The sequence below is a fragment of the Bufo bufo genome, chromosome 2 (genome assembly GCF_905171765.1).
Source record: "Bufo bufo chromosome 2, aBufBuf1.1, whole genome shotgun sequence".
Lineage (NCBI taxonomy): Eukaryota > Metazoa > Chordata > Amphibia > Anura > Bufonidae > Bufo > Bufo bufo.
This window is the reverse complement of record NC_053390.1, coordinates 188,575,953-188,598,792: the sequence shown is the minus strand read 5'-3', so window position 1 is coordinate 188,598,792 and position 22,840 is coordinate 188,575,953. Positions and strand designations below refer to the sequence as shown.

The window sequence follows — 22,840 nt, the reverse complement described above, 5'->3', positions numbered from 1 at the left end:
GCAATACTCAGAGACATGGCCAAGGTAAGAAAGGCTGAAAGACGACCACCACTGAACAAGACACACAAGCTGAAACGTCAAGACTGATTTTTCTAAGGTTTTATGGACTGATGAAATGAGAGTGAGTCTTGATGGGCCAGATGGATGGGCCCGTGGCTGGATTGGTAAAGGGCAGAGAGCTCCAGTCCGACTCAGACGCCAGCAAGGTGGAGGTGGAGTACTGGTTTGGGCTGGTATCATCAAAGATGAGCTTGTGGGGCCTTTTCGGGTTGAGGATGGAGTCAAGCTCAACTGCCAGTTTCTGGAAGACACCTTCAAGCAGTGGTACAGGAAGAAGTCTGCATCCTTCAAGAAAAACATGATTTTCATGCAGGACAATGCTCCATCACACGCGTCCAAGTACTCCACAGCGTGGCTGGCAAGAAAGGGTATAAAAGAAGAAAATCTAATGACATGGCCTCCTTGTTCACCTGATCTGAACCCCATTGAGAACCTGTGGTCCATCATCAAATGTGAGATTTACAAGGATGGAAAACAGTACACCTCTCTGAACAGTGTCTGCAATGTTGATGGTGAACAGATCAAAACACTGACAGAATCCATGGATGGCAGGCTTTTGAGTGTCCTTGCAAAGAAAGGTGGCTATATTGGTCGCTGATTTGTTTTTGTTTTGTTTTTGAATGTCAGAAATGTATATTTGTGAATGTTGAGATGTTATATTGGTTTCACTGGTAAAAATAAATAATTGAAATGGGTATATATTTGTTTTTTGTTAAGTTGCCTAATAATTATGCACAGTAATAGTCACCTGCACACACAGATATCCCCCTAAAATAGCTAAAACTAAAAACAAACTAAAAACTACTTCCAAAAATATTCAGCTTTGATATTAATGAGTTTTTTGGGTTCATTGAGAACATGGTTGTTGTTCAATAATAAAATTAATCCTCAAAAATACAACTTGCCTAATAATTCTGCACTCCCTGTATAGGTACCTACCATGTAAGTCAAAGCCAACCATTTATAGAGCCTTAAAACTTGTTTTTTTTATGTATTCCAGAGACAACAGTCAGGGCCGTCTTTAATATTGATTGGACCCTGGGCAAGAATTTACTTGGGCCCCCTGGATCCCGCCCCCCCCCCCCCCCCCCGCACTTTGCTGTACTTGCTATACAGCAGCACTTACCGGTCACGTCCAGAGCCTCCAGGTGACGTCTCCTCTCTGTCATCATCTTCTCTGTAGATCTTCTCTCTCATCATCTTCTCCACTCGGTCTGGACAACTTCTCTCAGCCGCCTCGTCTCTGCAGAGTGTGACACACAGACATCTTAGCTTCCTCACATTCTATCATTATCCCCCAACTGGAGTCCCCACAGTGTGATCCTGCTGCTTCCTGTGCCCCCCCCCCCGGGGTGTAGCTATAGGGGGTGCAGAGGTAGCAGCCGCTACCGGGCCCAGGAGCATGAAGGGGCCCAAAGACACTTGTGCCGCATAAGAAGACACACAAAGCACTGAGGGAAGGGGGGCCCAAGCTGAACTCTTGCACCGGAGCCAATGAGCCTTTAGTTACGCCCCTGCCCCCCCCCCCCAATACCCCCAAATACTATCCTGAAGAAACATTACTGCTCCTCATAGTCCCACCAATAGTAATTCCCTTCTAGAATGCCCTCATTAGTAACACTGCCCCAACCGTGATAATGCTCCTCAACAAAGCCCCCATTATTAGAAGAGCCCTCCCATATTAATAATACCCTCACAGAGTCCCCAGTAGAAATAAGGCCCCCTATTGTTCCCCCAGTGGTAATAAAGCTCCCTACAGACCCCTCAGTAGTAATAAGGCCCCCATAGTGCGCTTAGTAGAAATAAGGCGGATCTATAAGACCCACCTATAGAGCCCCCAGAAGTAATAAGACCGCCTATAATGTCCCCTGGATCTGCAGTGCCCCCTGCAGTTATAATCCTCCCTCCACCATACAGTCCCATGTAAATAACATCACCTCCTCCCCAGCCGCCTCCAACGCACAATCCCATATAAACATCACCCCCTAAGGCTACTTTCACACTTGCTTTCGTGCGGATCTGTCCTGTACTTGTACAGGATGGATCCACACCGATAATACAAACGAATGATAATACAAACGATAATACAAACGAATTTCTAAGTCCCAATACGGATCCGTCCTGACTTACATTGAAAGTCAATGGGGGACGGATCCGTTTACAATTGCACCATTTTGAGTCAATGCAAAGGGATCCGTCCTAATTTACTTACATTGTCAGGACGGATCCGTTTGGCTCCGCAAGGCCATGCAGACACAAAAACGCTGCTTGCAGCATTTTGGGGTCCGCCTCCAAAACGGAACAGGGGGCCGTACGGAGCCGAACGAATGCATTCTGAATGGATCCGCATCCATTCAGAATGCATTGGGGTTAAACTGATGCATTTGGGGCTGCTTGTGAGAGCCTTGAAACGGATCTCACAAGCGGATCCCCAAACGCAAGTGTGAACGTAGCCTAAACATTAAGTCCCATGTACATAAACATCATTCCCCCCCACCATCCACTTTCAACATACAGTCCCATGTAAATAACATCACTCCCTCCCCCAGCCCCCTCCAACATACAGTCCCATGTAAATAACATCACTCCCTCCCCCAGCCCCCTCCAACATACAGTCCCATGTAAATAACATCACTCCCTTCCCCAGCCACCTCAAGCACACAGTTCCATGTCAATAACATCCCTCCCTTCAGCCCTAACATACATCCCAGTTAAATAACTACAACTCCCAGCATTGCTCTGCCTCTCCCTGTCCCTTCACTTACCTCTCCAGTCCTCATCAGACATCAGCATTAGGCTCCTCCTCCTCTTCACTCCGGTCCAACCCTGCACTGGTCACATGATGGTGACATCATCCAGGTCATCCTATCACAGCCTGCTTTGCTGATCACATGACCTGTGATGTCACCACAGGTCCTTCACCTCTACACCCAGTGTATTCGATTCTAGCAGGCAGGCAGGACATTCAGGGCCTGGGACAAAACATCAGGGGCCCAGGCCCTGAATATTTTAACCTAGCGACGCAGTCACTAATGAATGGGAGTCGGGAAACAGAGCTCCCTTGGGCCCCCAGGAGCAACTGGGCCCGGGGCAGCTGCCCCTTTTGCCCTGTGGCAAAGACGGCCCTGACAACAGTCTGTAGACAGCACTGTTTTGGAGTTGTCATTACTTAGTTGGCAGTACAGAGTAGCGTTCTGGTTGGCTTTATGAGATATACATTACAGTATATAAGGCGACCACCTGAAATTGCACAAAAAAATGGGGGATGGTTTTCTCAATGCATAATAAATGATGGAACTAAAAATCTGTCACATTAAATCTAGCCTGGGTTTTGGGGTGGTCTTCTCATACAGGTGGTCTTTAAGAAAGGTTTTACTGTATATTGGCTTTCTTGTGGATGGCCTCCAGGACCATGCCTCCCTGGGGAAAAATAATATCACTAGTGATATTGGATAAATATACGGTCATATTCCCTAGATCATAGGTCCGTCTTCACATCTGCCATTGGATAAGTACAATGAACCTTTGAATCATACCATGGTATGGTCCAGGTCCAAAAGGATTTTAATGGTGTCCTATTTCATGATATATGGCAGGCTTGGCGGCACATCACTCAAGATGTATGGTTACGGTATATAGTTTTGGGGTCTTGTTGGTGCGTCTTTATATCCTCAAGATTTTGGTCAAAAGCAATTGTGCTACAGTTGTGAGCTACCAGTGAATAAGTCATTTAAAGTTTTCCCCAAAATGTTTCTCCTTCCAAATGACTGGTGGCAACTGAATAGGACCTTAAAGGGGTATTATACTTAAAAAAAAAAATAAGTACTGCCTCTCAAGAAGATTCCTTGTATTATCTCCATATTATATTGGTTCCCACTGCCTAAATGGCGCAGTAACGCAAAATTATTATTATTAACGTGTGCAGATCATATTGCGCTGGTGGTTATGAAATCAGAAGGAGAGAAAAATGTTTAAATCAAAAGGTGAAAAAATTGTTTCTTTGTAAATACCTTTATTTTTCAATGTAAAGAGCAAAATACATTTTGAGTTATGATTTGGAAAAAAGAGACTTGGGCTCTTTAAAAAAAAAGTGAAGTATGAAACCCTCCTTACATCCAGTCATTCTGCAATTACACCTTATGTAAATGCTTTAAGTCCAACAGATGGTTTGGGAAAAGAATAATTACAGTAATTGATCACATTGTGAGATGTGAAATGCGAAAACAGAAGCAACAGAAATGCAATTTCTAGTTGACATTTCATCTTGTTGAGAAACGTACGCTGAAGGGGAACATTTATACAACACTATTTTGAAGCCTAAGGTGTAGTTCTAATGATTCTCCCCCCCACCCCCATCATTATACTTCTATAAGCCTCTGTATATTTGTAATATGCGTACTATTAGATACAGATTGGAAAAGCTGTATTAAAACTGTTGCAATCATGAAGTGAATTAGTTCCCATAGCTACCAATAATCTGAAAAATGAGAGGGGATATAACTGGGCAACTTCTCTACTTTTTACTAGTGCCAATGTCAGCTAAACCCAACTAGCCTATTCCTACTTTTATTTATGCCCCCGTTACACCAGAAATCGAACTTTTATAATATGCTAATTAGCCTCAAGGAGCAGGGGGGGGACATTGTTCCTGCTCCTAGAGGCTCCGTTCTCCCACCTTTGTCGCCTCCCTCCAAGTCCTGATTGACAGGGCCAGGCAGCGCTCGCATCTGTCTGCCAGCCCTGTGCTCTGGTGAGGGAAATACGCTCTCAGGCTGCCAGCTTCCTCACCGCGCCTGCGCCGAATACTGAACGGCGCAAGATTGCACCAGAGCACAGGGCTGGCAGACGGATGTGAGCACTGCCTGGCCCTGTCAATCAGGACTTGGAGGGAGGTGACAAAGGTGGGAGAACGGAGACTCTTGGAGCAGGAACAACGCCCTCCTCTGCTCCTAGAGGCTAATTAGCATATTCTAAAAGTTTGATTTCTGGCATAACGGGGGCATAGATAAAAGTAGGAATAGGCTAGTTAGGTTTAGCTGACATTAGCACATCGCTAATGTCATCTATCTTAATAGGGTTAAATCTGGTGACAGAATCCCTTTAAAGGGGTGCATGTTTGGGGGTGGGTTTGGCAAACATCCTCCTCTGGGTAGACCTGTAAAGGGAAGCATACTTACCTGCTTCCTGATGCTGGCTCCTGCGTTCTCTGCCCCAGTCTATGAATGTAAACTTCTGGTTTGACACCACTGCAGCCAATCGCTGGCTGCTGCGTCATGTTGAATGGTCACGTGATGCAAGGGGAGCAGCTCACTGGGTGCAGCGGTGTCAAACTGGAAGTTTACATTCAAGGACTCGAGCAGTGAAGCGGAGGCCAGAGAGGGAAGTATACTTTTCGTTGCAGGTCTGCCCAGAAGGGGGGGTTTGCCAAACCTACCCCCAGATGTGAAAAACATCCCCTTTAACTGGGAAAAAGGAAAAGTAGAGAAGTTGCCCAGTTATATCCCCTTTTCATTTTTCAGATTTACTTTAGGCAGCAATCTTATTGGTTGCTATGAGAACTAATCCACAAATGTGCACAATCCCTTTAAGATGCATCCCCCTCATGGTCTTTCAAGCATTATTAGGTCTATCAACCAAGGTTAAGCATCTAGTTTGGACACTTGCTGCCAATAATAGAAGATCACTTAAAATGACTATAATGCCAGTTTCAGATGAGTGTATTATGGACAAGTCACCCGGTCTGACTGCAGGTCCCCTACCCTGAACTCACAGCATCATAGAACCCCATGATATGAATTATGGATATGCTATAAATGCGCTTTGTGCATGGGTCCCAACTCTGGGGCCTGCTGCTATCTCTGCCGTGAATGGAGAGCAGGTCGGACATGTGTGGCTCTCACCATTCGCTGCTATAGGACACCCAAAAATAGCCAAGTAAGCTCCCCATTCACTGTAGTACACAAGGGAGTCCTGTTCTTGAGATATGAGTGGGTCCTTGAGGTGGGACTTGCACCTTTTGAGCATTTACAGCATATCCTGTGAATACGCTATAAATGTCCACATGGGAATACTCCTTTAAGACTGAAGGCACACTATATAGTTATCAGATGAGCAGAAGGGTAGTAGAATATGTCTGCACTGAGGGGTGGAAGAAAGAGGAGGTAGGCTATTTGCACCAAAATAAGTAGGGCCATGTTTATCTTTTGGTCATCTATCTTACTGAACCCTACTTAGAAGATACATAAAAGCATACTTGCCAATATTTAAATAGCCAAAATCATGGCAAAATTGGACCTGTTAGTGTATTATAAGTGCTCCCACTCTTGCATTTCATCTGAATGGCTACCATTTAATATACAGTAATATCTGCCCTGCAGAAGCCACTGTTTACTGGGCATCTCAGGAGCTCGACCCATGGCGATCATCATGGGTTGATTATGTTAATTATGTTAATTTTAGGTTAATTATTTGGATACAGCTTGTGAGAGGAGAATATAATAAATAGTAATAATCTCCTGCCACAGAGACAGTAGAGAGATATTAATATGTCACGTTGAACATGATGTCTGATCTAAAGGCAGCATGTTATGGAGCAGGAGGAACTGAACAGATTGATATATAGTTTTATGGGAAAATATTCAGTATATCTTATCATGTATCCATTTATATGGGCTTTGAAGTCAAGGAGGCGGTCCTATCGGTGATTGACAGCTATCTCTGTATACACAGTCATTAGAGGAAAGTCTGTCAGTCACTGATAGGACCGCCTCCTGGATTTCAAAACTCAGAATGTGCAGGAATTTAAATGAATAAAATACGAGTTATACTGAATCCTCTCCCACAAAACTATACATCAATCTGCTCAGCTCCTCCTGCTCTATAACATGCTGCATCTAGCTGACATCACATATTCATGGTGACAGGTTCCCTTTAAGCACAAGTAGCCTTTTGATGTTCATTTGTTGTTTAGACTGCTTTAATTTTGGTCTTTACATCTCGGTGCCAATTCCAACATGTGGTGTATTCTTGTACATGAGGGAATAAGCTGTAAGGCAGCCGCATTGTGTCTTTTCCTACAGGGTAGCTAGTGATGCTGAGTGTCTTAACTTTTTGCTTTGTGAATGTTATATTTCTACAATAGCAGGAAAGCAAACAACATGATAAACTGATGGGGAGGACATTGTGGAACAGGCCATGCTTTACAACTGGATCACACTGTGTGATGTATCTAGAGAGCCTACAAGTAATGTTGGCCTTGCCAAAGATTTGGTTATTGATGGACTAGACAGTTAGGTTTTCTCAGTACAGTGACCTGTTCTTAGTTTGGTGACAAATTATAATGATTCACGCTTGCTGTTTGTTAACCTCAGTGTCAGTTATAATTATCTTACGGCATGAAACATCTGTATATTGGACTGCTATTTGTTTTTATTGATTAGATATAACATTTAAATCGGTATGATTTCCGGATTTCTGTGTGTTTTATTTCTTCTGCAAGTGCCTGTACCACACAGGATACACAATTCTCGCTCACATTGAACCCTTTGTATGATATGCCCCCTTGTTTGATAATAGGCCTTCATAGAATTTTGTCTTCAAATAATAATGGCAACACACCAATATACCACAGAGCAACATTTGCTCAAACACCCCAGATCCAAAAAAGATAACTGGGTAGGACACTCATCGTGAATTGGAGAATTGAGTACCTGACAGAGCTGGAAGACTCCATTATGCCGAAATGTCCTGATGCTCTAAGTAGAGGTGATATTTATGCCTATATTGCCAGATGGAGCGAACCCGGCTGCGGCACAACTCCAAAAACAAAAGCAGCACTCCACAACTAAGCGCTTAGTGACGTCACCCAGGCTATGTGTAGCTGCTAGGACCAAAAGGGTTCCAACGTGTTTCGGAAATTATTGCGATTTTCTTTGTTGTGTTTGAAATTGTACCACAAGCCGGGGCATACTCCATCTAGCATTATAGTAACATAGTTTATAAGGATGAAAAAAGACACCTGTCCATCCAGTTCAGCCTAATATGCTGCAAGTTGATCTAAAGGAAGGCAAAAAAGACCCCTGTGAGGTAGAAGCCAATTTTTCTCATTTAAGGGGGAAAAATACCTTCCCGACTCCAATCAGGCAATCAGAATAACTCCCTGGATCAACGACCCCTCCATAGTAGCTATAGCCTGTAATATTATTACACTCCAGAAATACATCCAGGCCCCTCTTGAATTCCTTTATTGTACTCACCATCACCACCTCCTCAGGCAGAGAGTTCCATAGTCTCATTGCTCTTACTGTGAAGAATCCTCTTCTATGTTTGTGTAGAAACCTTCTTTCCTCTGGAAAGTCGGTTCTGTGGTCTGTATTAAGAGGAAGTCTGGTCTGTGGTCTGTATTAAGAGGAAGTCTGGGAATAATCTGGTTTTGGGTTTCTGCTTAGGGTAATCTGGTCTGGGGTCTGTATTTAAACAGATTCTGGTCTGAGCTCTTTATTGAAGGGGAGTCTAGTCTAAAGTCTGTATTTATTGGGTTCATTTCTGGGGTATTTGTTTAGGGGTAATCCTGTCGGGTGTTTGTATTAAGTAGGAGTCTGATCTGAGAACTTTATTGAGGGGGAGTCTCCTCTGGAGTCTGTATTTATGGGAAACTGGTATGGGGTCGATATTAATTAAAGGGCTCTGCAGGGTCTTTATTGAGAGGATCAGGCATTGGGTCTTTATTTAAGTGAAATGTTTTTGTTTAGCAGGTTTAGGCCATGATCTGTGTTTTTGAAAGGAGCCTGTATTAATTTTGCGGTGTGATAAAGCCGGTCATATATACTATGTAGGATTTACAGTATATGTTGTATGGGCATGATGCACAACAGGGCAGGGCATGATGCACACAAATTGGTTGAAATTGGTTGAAATGTCCAATTTCAGAACTGCCCTGATGTCACTTCTCAAACATTGGGAAGTCCAGTACAGTGTATGTATTGTAGATATAGTATTGGCATCCAGGAGCCTGGCTTCCAGCTGATGGCACCATACTAAATCTCAGAGCAGTTTCCTATACATGTCTCATCTTCTGTAAACTGTGAAAGAAACCTGCTCCTCAATGAACAGCACAAACAATCTATCTAGTACGAAAGAAAAATCTGTATGTTTACAATACCCAATAACAGATCCACATACTGTATACACATTAGTACCATGCTTACAGTACATTGAAGCTCCGATAAAAAAAGAGAAGCCTTGAGCTAGGACTAGAGCCTAGTGACTTATTAGGCCTTGATGTCTTGGTCGATCTACTAGATGACAATGAACGCCCAAAGGGCCATGGTCCCTTCACTACCCTCAGAAACAAAAGTACCAAAATGCCCCCAAAAACACTAGGGGAAGCTCATATTGATTTGTTCTTGAAATCAGTTACCAGGGATTTGGGAAATATTATACCGACAATGAGTAACAAAAATTATACGTCCACGGAAATGGAAATATTGCGTAATCTGAGCACTAACAAGGATCTTATAAAAAAAAACATCAGACAAGGGGGGAAACGTGGTGGTCTTGTCTAATCAACAGTATAGCAATATGTGCTTGTCACTTTTGTCAGACAGGTTGAGTTATGAACTATTAAAGCATGACCCCACCACGAGTTATTCACAAAAGCTGTCCCAGATCCTGCGGGAGGCCCTTGAGGGGAGACTTATTGATCGCAAGGAGCATGAATATCTTGGACCCCCTAATCCTACGGTGGCTACTTTCTACTGTCTCCCAAAAATACATAAAGGGACCGTCCCCCTCAAGGGCTGTCCGATTGTATCTGGGATTGGCAGCCTCACGGAACACGTGGGTACCTACATTCATAGGATACTGCATCCATTTGTAACAGCCTTACCATCTTACCTCCGAGATACGACTGATTTACTGAAACGTATTGACGGTATTACGCTGGACTCGAGGGTGTGGCTAGCTTCCATCAATGTTGAGGCACTTTATACGTCAATCCCTCACAATAAAGGCTTGGCGGCTGTCAAGCAATTCTTGGATTCCAGATCAAATGATCTAAAAGATCACAATCATTTTGTGATCCAATTTTGGATTTTGTGCTAAATCATAATTATTTTGTGTTTAATGGTCACTTCTACCACCAGCTCAGGGGCACGGCAATGGGGAGTCAATGTGCCCCCACATACGCCAACTTGCTACTGGGCTGGCGGGAGGATACTGTCGTCTTTTCTGAAACCATGATGAAGTGGACCAGATATTTCTATATCATCTTTTGGTCTAGGTTCATAGACTATATTCTGTAATTTTGGTCAGATACCCCAGATGATTTTAAGCTGTTTATGCAGGACCTTAATATCAATCATATAGGGCTATATTTTACACACGAGCTCCAATATGATACAATAACATTCCTGGACGTACAAATTAAAAGAAGAGCTAATAATACCCTGGTAACTACACTTTTTCGGAAGCAAACGTCGACAAATAGCTTACTTGGGTGGGAGAGCTTTTATCCTAAGCCACTTAAACGTGGCATCCCAAAGGGGCAATTTCTGAGAGTCCACAGAAATTGCTCGGACCATACTGACTTTAGCAGACAAGCCTCAGCGTTATTCCATCGTTTTAAGCAGAGAGGATATTCCGAGTCATATTTATATGAGGCCTGGAGCCATGCAGAATCTATGGAGTGTGGTAACTATATTCATCAGTTACCCCATGGGATCATCTTGAGCATTTGTCTCGGGGCACGCAAGTACCACTGATATGTTAATAGGGTGCAATATCATTTATGCACCATATTTCCCTGAAGCTTATGTGAACCTTATGCACTAACATGGATATGGAGGGGCGTCTCAGGGTCCATATGTCGGACTAGATATATGGCTTATTGTTATAATTGTTTGCTGTAACTGTGAAACACGTTGGGATTTAGGGGCCTAAAGCGTGGTGTTGTCAACTGTAATGGCTTAGGTGCCCATGTTATTGAATCTAAACTGGCGAACAGTGTACTTGGCATCCACTGGATGATAGTTATATTTTCTATCGCACATTTCAACATTGTATAAATTAGTATAACGACATTGTGTACTCAGTATTTATTTATCTACAATAACAACCGTGTGTACTGAGCATTTATTATTGTTTTGTATCTAGAAGAACGACATTGTCTACTTAGCATTTATTCAATATCTACAATAGCAACCGTGTGTACTGAGCATTTATTATTCTTTTGTATCTAGAATAGGCCACAGCATATAAACGTTGGGCATACCATTAAGGTTCTGCCTGTGTCACCGGTCTTCAGGGCCATCCTAGGGCATACAGGAGGTTCCTGAATACGGGATCACCCCTATCGGGGTGGCCATTCCGTTCTTTAGGCAGGGATTATCAAGAAAGGGGTAAGCAATAGGGAAAGGTCCCAAATCGATTGCCATAACCCTACCTGAAGAACAGTCCCCTCAAGAATCTTGGAGGACTCAGGACCACCGTGTCCATACCGTATCTATTGCTATTTGTTTTGTGTATTTGTTGTTCTTTTTTTGTGTTTTTGTGGGGTTGTTTTTATATAAAATAAAATAAAGGCGTTTTAGAATTGGTGGTACTCTGTGAATACAATTTATGTAGATATATACCGCCCAATAATATCTTCCCTCTGACGGGTAATTGTCTTAGCTGTGAATTCTAGTACATTGAAGCTAGAAAGTTTTGCTTTGCATATCAGCTGCTCCCTATGTATATGTCATCGGGGTTTCCGGTGCTTATGAGATACTTGTTTCTAGCTATATAACAAACACTATTGTCTGGATTGGCCTATATTACAGTTTATCCTGGACTCCATGGTTGAGACTTAAAGGGATATTCTGGTTGGTACAAGTTAACCCCTATTCACAGGAGAGGGGATAACTTTAAGATTGGTGGGGGTGCTACCGCTGATACCCCCACCGATCACAAGAACGAGGGCCCCGTACCACCTGCAGGCCCCTGCAGCTCCCTTAAAGTGACTGGAGCAGCCGTTCCATTCATTTCTATGGGAGTTCCGGAGATAGCTAAGTATCCCTATTCTGGAGAAGCCACTCCGATCATTTCAGGGGAGCTGAATACTTGTGATTGATGGTAGGACCCCCACCGATATTAGTTATCCAAGCAGAATACCCTTTTAAACAGGCCATACACTTTAAATAGCTGTCAGCTGTATGCTCTACATCCCTATACAGTCCAGCCGAATGTGCATGTGTTTTGAATGAGGAAAGGAGAGAAAGCCGCTGCCAGATATTTTCAGCAGCCACTCATCTCTCCTGAAAACGAAAGGATTGGGCATGTTGAACTCCAACAGCTCGATCCTTATTTTCCTCGACATATGCCATCAGGGGGAAGTCAGAACACACCTACACACATTAGAAGGTCAGCTGGGCCTGCCAAATTTGGGGCATCTTTAGGTATTTAAATGTAGGAAAAATTACACAGGAATGGGCTTAAAAATCTATACCATGTTTACAAGATTTATGGATTAAAAAATCCACAGCATTGCTGAAATCTGTCTGATTTTGAATGAATGGGGTTTGTCAAAACCCTATTCACCAACATTGCGTGTTATACAGTATATGAATCCACCCTTAGGGTGCATTTACACAGGATATAAAATACAGCAGGTGAAATCATAGTATTTACCCCATGTGTACCCCATATGTGTCCTTATACAGGCAGATGTCGATTTACGTGCCTTATGGGTCCTGTGAAAAACTAGGTGACAGGTAGTTTACTGTTTGTCATTAATGATTTAGTTCAGAAAGGTCTACCGTATTTTTCGCCCTATAAGACGCACCTGCCCATAAGACGCACCTAGGTTTTTGAGGAGGAAAATAAGAAAAAAAATATTTTTAACCAAATGGTGTGCTTTTGGTGGGTTTTGAACTAATGGTGGTCTGTGGATGACACTATTATGGGGGATCTGTTGAGGACACTGTTATGGGGATCTCTGGATGGCTCTTATTGGGGTCTCTGGATGGCTTTTACTGGGGTCTCTGGATGGCACTGTTATTGGGATCTGTGGATGACACATATATAGCATCTTATGCTATGTGTCATCCACAGATCCCCTCCATAACAGTGTCCCTGTAGTGTGAATGACCCCCAATACAGCGGGTGGGGGTCGCATCTGGTTTTATAATGACAGCGGGGCCCGTGCAGTGACTGTATTCTACTAGACGGGCCCCGCTCACTGTTTATAATCGTATCTGTAATTGTAGGCATTGTTAATGTATATAAATTATGGGTAATTAGCGCCTGTATTATGGTACTCGCAAGCCCTCAGTAGCAGAGAGGAGGGAGGAGGGGCGCTGGCATCGTGAGTCACTATGTCATGCGCCCACGCCGCCTGCTTCATTCATAAAGTGGGCGGCGCAGACGCGTGACGTAGTGACTCACGCGGCCAGCGCCCGTCCTCCGTCCTGCCTCCTCCCTCCTCTTTGCTACCGAGCGCTTGTAAGTACCATAATACAGGCGCTGATTACCCAGAATTTTTATACATTAACAATGCCTACAATTACAGATACGATTATATACAGTGAGCGGGGCCCGTGTAGTAGAATACAGTCATTGCACGGGCCCCGCTGTCATTATAAAACCAGACGCCGGCCCCCAGCCCCTCCTCCCTCTCAGCTGATATACCAGCCGCACGGCGTATCATTGAAAATTCGGCAAAATGCAGCATTCGCCCCATAAGACGCTCTGCTATTTCCCCCCCCCAAAAGTGGGGGGAAAATAGCAAAGTGCGTCTTATAGGGCGAAAAATACGGTAAATAGAATTTTATTGAGACTTGACCCAGGAATACAACTTGTCCTCACAATTTTAGAAGCAAATGCTCTTTTACGGGAGACTTTTTTTTTCTTTTATGTCCCCTTGTTTGTATAGCACCATCATGTTGGTGCATGTTACACACAACTATGACCTATATGATAGGACTACAATGATAAGTATGGTATATATTTGAAGTGTGGCTGGAACTGGAGATCCTAGAGGAAACCATTTCATTTTTGCTTCTCATGCATTTAAATTTTTTATATATGTACATATATAATGTGTCATGCAGAGGGAGATGAGAAATGAATGTAGATACAGTGCCTTGCAAAAGTATTCACCCCCTTTACTTTTTTCGTATTTTGGTGCCTCACAACCTGGAATTAACATGGATTGTTTGAGGATTTGCATCATTTAATTTATAGAACATGCCCAGTTTTGAAGATGTTATTGTGAAGCAAACAACAAATAGAACAAAGTAACAGAAAGTCAATGTGCATAACTATTCACCCCCCTATACTTTGTAGAGCCACCTTTTGCAGCAATCACAGCTCCAAGTCACTTTGGATAAGTCTCTATGTGTTTGCCACATCTTACCACTGGGATTTTTGCCCATTCCTCCTTGCAAAACTGCTCCAGCTCCTTCAGGTTGGATGGTTTGCGCTTGTGAACAGTAATCTTTAAGTCTGACCACAGATTTTCCATTGGATTGAGATCTGGGCTTTGACTAGGCCATTCCAACACATTTACATGTTTCCTCTTGTCCCTTACTTGTTTGGAGAGTTCCTTGGTCTTCATGGCAGTGTTTGGTTAGTGATGCCTCTTGCTTAGGTGTTACTATGTATATGTAATGACAGATCATGTGACACTTAGATTGCACACAAGTAGACATCATTTCACTAATTATGTCACTTCTGAAGGTAATTGGTTGAACCAGAGCTTTTTATGGTCTTCCTAACAAAGGGGGTGAATACATACGCACATGCCAATTTTCTGTTTTCTATTTCTAAACAATAGTTTTATTTATATATTTTTCTCATTTCACTTCACCAACTTAGACTATTGTGTTCTGATCCATCACATAAAATTCAGATTAACAAAACATTGAACGTAACAAAATACAAAAAAAGTCAAGGGGGGTTGAATACTTTTGCAAGGCACTGTATGTAAAATTGTTCCCACCAATTAAATCCCCTCCTCAATTTCTATGTCCAGTCTGCAAGAGTATTCACTTTCATTCACATGCAAAGAGTAAGGGCCCATGCACACGACCGTATGTATTTTACGGTCCGCAAAGCACGGATCCGTATAAAATACGGATGACGTCCGTGTGCATTCCGTGTTTTGTGGAATGGAACAGCTGGCCCCTAATAGAACAGTCCTATCCTTGTCCTTAATGCAGACAATAATAGGACATGTTCTACTTTTTTGCGGACATACAGACACGGACCAACTTCCGTTTTTTTATTGCGGACCCATTGAAATGAATGGTTCTGCATACGGTCTGCAAAAAAGAAAAATGGAATGGACACGGAAAGAAAATACGTTCGTGTGTATGAGCCCTAACAGAATGGTCGGGACAGTTCTCTTTCCCTGGGAGAGACACACTTTGCATATTATTTTCCCATGGAGCATTGCCACTAAATCACCTTACATAGCCACTCTCCTTAAGGAGAGCCAGTATTCCCCCTTAAGGTTTCGTTTACTTAAAGTGGATTTATGAATAGCTATGCAGTCTCTGCTTTCTAAGTGAGATGCTGCAAGAGGCACTCTGTGCTTCTATTACGACATTGATTGAATGCCTTTGTTGAAATGTGAGTTCCTTTCCTTTGTGTGGATATTTTTCTTCTGGTAATATATTGAATGCCTCTTATTATTCTGCTGTGAGTCTACAGTATGTTGCGCAGTTAAGATTTTAAGATTTATTTTATTGCATTTTATTACACAACATACATTCCATTGTGATGCGAGTGACTATATTCTGTGCACAGAGCTGTGGAATACATGCTGTGTACCGCACAGAACATGGCAAATTTAGCAGCACACAGAGGGTGTTTTTTTTTTTTTTTTTTTTTTTATCAGGTTCTGTTTAAATCCAGTGGAAGAGAAATTATAGCCTGTTCCTTCAGATGCCATATTATGGAGCTATAGTATTTTCCCCTAGAAGCAGTGATCTCTGAAATACAGAACTATACAAAGCACCAGATGGCGGCATATTGGAGTGACAATGGTTCTGTAGTCTGAAACCACCCAAAAGCCTCAGAGTGACTGGTTGGAGTTCCAGTCAGAGGCCCTCTTTTAATTAAGTAATCACAGTATCGATATGTGCAAGATATTACCTATCTAAATATGATTGTTGTGAACGCTACATTTACTTATAGATGATAGGGTTATTCCAGCTTTTATATCAATTTTAAATTTGGCCAGTAAACCACTGATCTTAAAGTAAAAAAAGGAACTCATCGGCTCCCCACTGCTCCATTCCAGCGCTGAGGGTCTGGTTTGGCTCCTTCCACTCCTTGGCCTGTAAACCTCCTGAACAGGTTCCATGTGCTACTCTGACCAATCACTGGCCTCAGTGGTGACATGTCTTCAAATGCCACTCCACTGGCGGTCATGCTGCTTGGAGACACATCACCATCGAGGCCAATAATTGGCCGCACCGGCACACGTGACCCCATCTGGATGTATACAGTCAGGGCACTAAAAGGAGCCAAACCAGACCCTTAGCACTGAACGGACCCTCAGGAACGGAACAGGTGACTTTTTTACTTTAGGATCAGCATTGGCCAAATTCAAAATGCACATAAAAGCTAGAATAACCCTTTAAAGAGAACCTGTGTATAGTTTTCTGAAAAGGTTTAATCAAATTTGTAATTTTAAATATGTAAATCTCTGCACTTTCTGAGATCAAGACAGTCTATTCAGCTATCATCAGTGATTGATATCATTCTCTGTATAAGTGTGTATACAGAGACAGCTGTTAGTCACTGATAGCTGTACAAAGAGGAGGTGTTATCAGTGATTGGTATCAGTCTCTGTGTAAGTGTGTATACAGAGACAGCTGTCAGTCACTTATATCTGTACATGGGGAGGTGTTATCAGTGATTGATAGCAGTCTCTGTGTAAGTGTGTATTCAGAGATAGCTGCTAGTTACTGATAGCTGTACACAGGGGAGGTGTTATCAATGATTGATACTATTCTATGTGTAAGTGTGTATACAGACATAGCTGTCAGTCACTTATAGCTATACATGGGGAGGTGTTTTCAGCGATTGAAAGCAGTCTCTGTGTAAGTATGTATACAGAGATAACTATCAGTCACTGATAGCTGTACACAGGGGAGGTGTTATCAGTGATTGATACTATTCTATGTGTAAGTGTGTATACAGAGATAGCTATCAGTCACTGATAGCTGTACACGTGGAGTGGTTATCAGTGATTGATACTATTCTATGTGTAAGTGTGTATACAGAGATAGCTGTCAGTCACTGATAAAGACAGCCCCCATAGCAAAGGTTTAAATCAATAAATTACAAGTTTTACTCAGTCTTTCCTCACAACACTTTTGGGGTCATTTATCAAACTGGTGTAAATTTGAACTGGTTTAGTTGCCCATAGCAACCAATCAGATTCCACCTTGTATTTTCCAAAGGAGCTGTCAAAAATGAAAGGTGGGATCTGATTGGTTGCTGTGGAAAACTAAGCCAGTTCTAATTTACACCAGTTTGAAAAATATCAAGCTGTTCAACTCCTTCTGCCCTATAACATGGTGCCTGCAGATTGCACTGCATTGCAACATGAAATATGACTTTACAAGTAGTGTTGGGTGCGAATATTTTAATCACGAATTTTAATCGCGAATATCGTCACTTCGAGATTTCGCAAAGATTTAGAATCTAGTGCTATATATTTGTATTCACGAATATTCTAGGTTTTTTTTCATCAGTAACCTCCCTTCTTGCTTGTGGGCCAATGAGAAGGCTGTAATGTCTTTGTCAGAGCTTAGCAACATCCCTAGCAACCAATAGGAAAGTTGCCTACCTCTTACTATATAAGAACCTCCCCAGCAGCCATTTTCTACAGTTTTTTGCAGTTCTGAGAGAGACAGCAGTGTTATTGCTGTGCTCTGTGCTTTCCACTCATTACATTAGATAGTTAGTTAGTTAGTTAGTTAGTTAGTTAGTTATCTTATATATAATACAGATAGTTAGTGGGAGATAGTCAGTGTAGGTTAGATAGTGATATAGTGTAGGGTGTTAGTGTGCTAGGTTCTGCTGTCCATACATATATGCTACAGACATAGTGCTGTGATGTCACAGGTTCACAACAATACTTAGTATACCAGTCAGTAATATGTAGTCAGACCTGCTAAAATGTGAAGTTGCACGTATTACGCAAAAATATGTGCATCATTAATTGCCGATTTGCACAATCGTGAATATATTGGAGCACTCTATCTGCATATAAAACTATTGTAATGTTCTGCCGTGCCAACCATTTTCTCACATCTCAGAAAACTTCTAGCAGCTTGAAAAATGTAGTGACCCACGGCTGTATTGCGTGCGCAATCCGCGCATATTACATTGCCAATTTTCGCAATCAAGAAAATAATCATGAATTCGCGAATATATGACGAATATTCGCCCAAATATTCGTGAAATATCGTGAATTCGAATATTGCCCTTGCCGCTAATCACTATTTTCAAGTTACTATAGTAGTTACTGAAGTGAAGTGAGTTTGGATGCTTTAGGCTCCATTCACACGTCTGTAGTGTGTTTTGCGGATCCGCAAAACACGGACACTGGCAATGTGCGTTCCGCATTTTGCGGACCACACATCGCCGACACTAATTGAATATGCCTATTCTTGTCCGCAATAGAAATGAATGGGTCCGCAATTCCGTTCCACAAAATGCGGAACGAAATTGCGGACGTGTGAATGGGGCCTTAATTAGGAAAAAAGCTAACATTTTTATAGCTGTGAGAGTTTCCTATGTTAAGAACCGAGAGGAGATTTATCCGTCAGCAGTATACCGTTTTCATTGCCTATTAGCTATAACCTACACATTAGCAGTGCACATACTGTACATTAGGCAAGAAAGTACTGTGAACAGATTGTCTAGTCTGTATCTGTCATAATATGATGGGAACCTGGTTCAGTCTGCCACCATTGTGCCAGCGTTTCCGTTGTGCCAGCTTCCTGCATTATGATTAATATTGAGTGCTTCTTTGCACATCTGACATACTGATTTTAGATTTTATGATTATTTTATATATTATCTTTTGTATATGCTTCTCACGCAGATGATTTCAGCTGCACAATGTGTAAACTAATAATTACCATAAGTTCATTATCTGACCATTGTTTTATGCTGTCCCTTATGTGACAGATATACTTATAAGTCCACTGCAACATGTACAGCACATGAAAAGATGTGTTCTCCGGTGTCTTGATGACATATATCAAATCCAGCTAGAATAGAGTAGCAGACTCCCACAGAGATCTCGTTTAACCCCAGACAGACTCCCTTCCAGCACCTCGACCTACACTACAGATTGTAGAACTATGTATAGACATATGTGGATTTCAGAATTATGGAGCATCTTTATCAATGCAATGACGCCAGTTTTCTCATTGTAATTACATTGAAAAGAATCAGGGTCCATTCACACGTCCGTAGGTGTTTTGCGGATCCACAAAACACGGACTCCGGCAATGTGGGTTCCGCATTTCGCGGACCGCACATCGCCGGCACTGTAATAGAAAATGCCTTTTCTTGTCCGCAGTTGCGGACAATAGGACATGTTCTGTTTTTTTGTCCGGGAACGGAATGGCGGATACGGAAGTGCGGATGCGGACAGCACATAGCATCTGTTCCGGCCCCATTGAAAATGAATGGGTCCACAAAATCTGTAACGGATTCGGAAAAAAATTGCGGCCATGTGAATGGACCCTAAGGCCTCTTTCACATGAGCGAGTTTTTAGCGCGGGTGCAATGCGTGACGTGAACGCATAGCACCCACACTGAATCCTGACCCATTCATTTCAATGGGTCTGTGTACATGAGCGTTGTTTTTCACACATCAGTTCTGCGTTGCATGAAAATTGCAGCATGCTCTATAATCTGCGTTTTTCACGCAGCCCTGGCCCCATAGAAGTGAATGGGGCTGCGTGAAAAATGCATTGCATCCGGAAGCAAGTGCGGATGCAATGCGCTTTTCACTGATGTGAAAAACCTTCAGTTTTTTATAACGCACGTTAAAGGCGCATAAAATCGTGCTGAACCCGCCCCGGAAAAAACTGAACAACTGAACACAGACAAAACTGAACTTGTTTGCAAAATGGTGCGTGTTTCACTGAACGCACTCTGAACGCATCCGGACCTAATCCGTCACGCTTGGGTGCAAGAGGCCTAAGGCTGTTTACGTTCCGTTTTTTGCGTTCCGTCTACAATCCATATGCGGAACCATTCATTTCAATGTGTCCGCAAAAAAAATGGAATGTACTCCGTATGCATTCCGTTTCCGTATTTCCATTTTCCCGTTCCGTTCAAAGATAGAACATGTCCTATTATTGCCCGCAAATCATGTTCCGTGGCACCATTCAAGTCAATGGGGCTGTAAAAAAACCGGAACGGATACAGAATGCATCCATATGTCTTCCATATCCGTTCCGTTTTTTTTCGGGACCATCTGTTGAAAATGTTATGCCCAGCCCAATTTTTCGATGTAATTACTGTATACTGTATATGCCATGCTTCCGTTTCCGTTTGCGATCCGCAAAAAACGAAAACCAAACTGAAAAACGGAACAGCAAAACGGAATGGAAATCGAAACACTACTGAAACAAAAAACGGAAAAACTGATCCGTTTAAAACGGACCACAAAGCACTGAAAAAGCTATATGGCTGTGTACCATATTTATAAAGCGTCTGCTTCTTATACTTATTTACTTATTTTGCAATTGTCCATATATTTTGCCTTAAAGGAGTTTTTCCTAAATATATAAAATATATAAAATGTACATAAAGCAGCCTAAGGCACAAAAAAAACGAATAAACTTTCCTATATACTCACCTGTACAATGATGACCCATTTTTCCTTCTCCACTGTCCAGGGCCCACCCCACACTAGAGTGTAAGGCCATTTACCAGCTGTCACAGTCACCTGCTGTCTACTCTGGGTGGGCGCGGGCGGTGCATCACTTACCCTGCTCGCCATGCTGCTGTGTCTGCGGTCTGGACCAATGTGTCCTCTTCTGCCCACCTGCAGCAGGCCCACCCACCAGAGTCCTTTGTGACCTCCTCTGTTGCAGGCTGCGACCTGCGCTCTCCTGTAGGTCCTCTGCTTTAGGGCGCACACGCTCCCTGGCTCTGAAATTACCAGCATGCATGTCCTTAGTCTTCCCTATCCTATCACAGGTCACTTGTGTGTATTCCTTTCTTAGGGGAGGCTTAGGTTCCTAGCTTGCTAGTTTAGCCAGTAAAGGTGTGTTATTCAGATTGTCTGACCATGTAATGAACCGCTGCCTGCTAACCAACTCTGATACTCCACTGCCTATCCTGACCTCAGACTAGTTTCACAGAATCACACAAACTCTGCCTGTTTACTGATTATGAGTATTGGCTGCTCCCATGCTGCTTCACACTGGTGTCTCTGACCCCTATGGGTCAGCTGCCAACTACACCAGGACTATTCCAAGAAGCAGCAGCCTGGTGGCTCACCTGCAGTGAAGACCAAGGGTAAAAACCAGGGGGTTGCCAGGGTAATGCCCTTAGGAATAGCCCAAAATCAAACCGGTTAGTCGGTACAGAAGGTCCACACTCACTGCCTGTTACACTGTCCCTAGTGACATAACTACAGTGGCCCTTGATTGGCTCCTAAAATCTTGTGCTAAGTTGCCCAGTGGACCACACACCATTACTTTGTCAGGCAAACACAGGGTGTGGCTCAGGACCTGACATAGCATGATCGTGCAGGAGACTGTATATATTATTGTACCATTTTAGACTGCATATCATTCATTTCAAATATTCCTGGAAACCCCATTAAAAATGGCAGAGGCCCTCAGCCAATTTCCTCTTTTGATCAGGCATCCATGTACAACCTTTATCATCGTTTCTTTCACCTGGATCCTGAATATGGTGTGACTGCGTTACAATGAGGCCATTCATACTACTTTTATAAACAACTGGTGTTTGTCACAGAGAGCTTTTTTTAATCACGGCATGCCTCATTGGGTGCCATATATTTGACCAAGTTCTCCTTTAGGTGTTCCTTCAGACGCTACCGATTTTGTTGCAGAAAATTTCTGCGACTGAAAATCAGTTCCATTCCTTTGAACTCATCCATCCATGTGCTTCCCGCCAAAACAACTACTTTTAGATGAATGGAACTCATTTTCAGGCACAGAAATTTTCTGCAACAAAATCTGCCACATGTGAAGGCGTCCTTACAACCTCTGATCCCCTCCGGTCCATGAATCTTAACTACAGCGCTCTACAGCCTGCAGTATGGCGCACAAAACTGTTCTGCATCACACATGTGTCATCAGCCATATTGCGCACTCATGAACCCTAAGGAGATATTCACTTGACTGATTTTGAAAAGACGCTGAAAAAATCAGCACGGCATCCACAACGTGTTTTTTTGGGCGTCTTTTTGAAACTTTTTTTCTTTTAACCAGATACAAAGCTGCATTTTCAGCTCTAGGCTTTTGGCATCGATCTGCCCAAAAAAACACGTGGAAAACGCACAAAAAAACGCATGGACTTACATAGATTTATTTAAATGGGAGATTCAGTGCGGATTCCGCCCAAGATAAGGCAAGTGCTGCTTACCATTGAAATGAATGGGAGGCTGTTTTTTTTAGCTGATTTGGAGGTGGAAACACTCCAAAATAAGCGCCAAAAACTTACTGTGAACTGGCCCTAGCAGTAATATGAATTGTATGTAAAATTCTAGTCTGCGCCTGCCTCTGTG

The 22,840-nt window shown here is 42.7% G+C and overlaps 1 protein-coding gene across 1 annotated transcript in view; it reads left to right on the top strand.

The window, feature by feature from the left end:
• MARCHF3 (membrane associated ring-CH-type finger 3) overlaps positions 1–22,840 on the top strand; it is a 228,850-nt gene that overhangs the window by 114,731 nt on the left and 91,279 nt on the right. The window lies entirely within an intron of this gene.